Source organism: Cervus canadensis, chromosome 9 (assembly GCF_019320065.1).
Source record: "Cervus canadensis isolate Bull #8, Minnesota chromosome 9, ASM1932006v1, whole genome shotgun sequence".
NCBI lineage: Eukaryota > Metazoa > Chordata > Mammalia > Artiodactyla > Cervidae > Cervus > Cervus canadensis.
The window spans coordinates 39,449,563-39,452,143 of NC_057394.1; positions in this window are offsets into that span (position 1 = coordinate 39,449,563).

The following is a 2,581-nucleotide window of genomic DNA, read 5'->3' on the forward strand; positions in this document are numbered from 1 at the left end:
TGGACTGCAAGGAGATCCAACCAGTCCATCCTAAAGGAGATAAGTCCTGGGTGTTCATTGGAAGGACTGATGTTGAAGCAGAAACTCCAATACTTTGGCCACCTGATGCGAAGACTTGACTCATTTGAAAAGACCCTGATCCTGGGAGGGATTGGGGGCAGGAGGAGAAAGGGACGACAGAGGGTGAGATGGCTAGATGGCATCACCAACTCGATGGACATGAGTTTGGGTAAACTCCGGGAGTTGCTGATGGACAGGGAGGCCTGGCGTGCTGTGATTCATGGGGTCGCAAAGAGTCGGACACAACTGAGCGACTGAACTGAAACAGATGTGACTGGGAATTTGGTGAAGGAAGGTGAAGTAGAATATTATCTGACTGGGAAAATAGTTATTTTTTTAAATACCAGATAAGTATGATCATCAATCCTTGACCTTCAGTTCGGATATCTCCCTGAAAATAACACATTGGGATTCAAGGAAAGAGATGGCACTTTAAATGTCACAGCATGTTACTTATAAAAAGGGCTTATAAAATTGCATATATATATATCAGATTATGCAAGGAAGGAGGGGTTGTATGAGGTCTGACTGAAGTGTTGCTGTTTGGTGTGCCAGTGACAACTGCTTTGCCAACCACAAAGATTATTAATGATAAAGTCGGTATTTCCAAGAATATTTTGGGATAGAGATACCCTAAAACATTTCACTTTGCTCATTCAATTTCCAAAGTACTGACAGTGTACCAGGCTTGTCACCAGTCAAGCAAACGATCTCTGCCAGAGCTTGCAGGGCACTGAGGGAGAAGACTAGTGCACACACCCAGAGGTGTAGTAAGTGGGAGCAATGACAAGATGTACAGTCACCCAGGCACGGAGTGATTGTAAATACATTACTGACCCAGGGATTTCTGCAGAAATGACCACCTGTGGCCAGCAATTTGTTATGGAAGTGAATATTGAAACATTCCAGGTAACAAAAGATGTACTAATATATCTCTGGTCAATAAGTTGATAAAATGGTTGTTCCCATTTCCTGGGACTGAGGAAAACATCCATCCAGTGTGGCAGAACTTGTTTCAGTCAGAAGAAAAGAGCCATGAGTGAACTGACCCCTAGAGTGCCGGTCAGCGAGCGTTGTCTATAAAGGCCAGTCATGTCAGCCTCCACCAGCCGGGTGGTTTGTGTCTCTCTACCCTTCTGCTGTTGCAGCGAGAAGGCAGCCATGGACTGCTCTCTGTTGATGTAAACAAATGAGCATGGCTACCTTCCAACCTGACTTACACACGGGGAAATTTAAATTTCATGATTTTCATGTGTTTAACAAAACTGATATCCACGCTGTGCCTCTCCCAACCATTTAAAGATTCTTTGCCCATAGGCCGTGGTCTCCCTACAGGTGAGGAAAAGGGAGGTTTCAGGTTAAAACAAGGCTACACTGACCTCATATATCTCTTTCCAGACTTCTTCTCTTGTACCTCTTTTATAAGGAAGGCCTAATTCAGGCTCTAGTCCCTATTGAGTAGCTCAAAATGACCAGAAACCTTATTTTCACCCTTGAAGCCTCTTCCTTGATAATCTAAGATGCTTCAAATGCCATTTCTTACGGTAAGCAGCATAAATGAAATATTTCATTTAAAAGGCCCTGTTGGATAAAGACTATCATCCCCATGTAACAAACAGGTAAGAGACTGATAGAGGTTTATAGCCTATTTCGGGTAATTAAGTGACAGCGGAGGGACTTGAATTCAAGTTATAATCACAGCTACATTTTTTCTTGCCTTGTGCTATTAAAAAAGCACAACCAAGGAAGTCCTACTCCTGGGATCTAGTATTCCTCTTATGTATGATTGTTTTAAGTTTCCATGACCCCCTGGAGAAGGGAATAGCAGCCCACTTCAGTATTCTTGCCTGGGGAATCACATTGACAGGAGCCTGGCAGGCTACAGTCCATGTGGCTGCAGAGTCGGACAGGACTGAGCCACACACATTAACTCGAAAGCCTGTGATTGAGGACTCGACTTCCTAAGGACTAACCAGCAGTGGGAACTAGTGCCTGACGGCTTTAATGGTTAGTGTACTGGGGGGGAGGGGGGAGGGATGAGCCAGGTACACGGCAAGAAATAAACCTTGCAGGCTGGCAGGAACTTCACGAGGTGGACAGGAGGAAGGCAGGATGTGACACAATGAGAGGAGGTCTTTATTTCCTAGGGCTGCATGTGAATTATTCCTTAAATGAGACAGTTTTTAAAAGGTGATTTGTAAAATCTGAGTATACATTCTCCAGAGATAAAGAATATTTCCCTCTAAAATTATATACCCATTCTACTGTGAACATGAATACAAAGTTTGTAAATTCCCTTCTTAATCAGATTTATTCCTTTCACAAAGGTTACAAATTTGAATTCATCTGCATATTCACATACTTTTATGTAAAATAAAACGTAGCACCTTCACAGTTCCACACCTTCCCAGACTAATGCTAAGTCAGTACTGTCAGTAAGGCTGCCTAAGCAGCAGTTCACCGACCCTGCAGGACTGAAGCAAAGTTATCACTCAAGTTTTTATTAAATACATCACTCAAC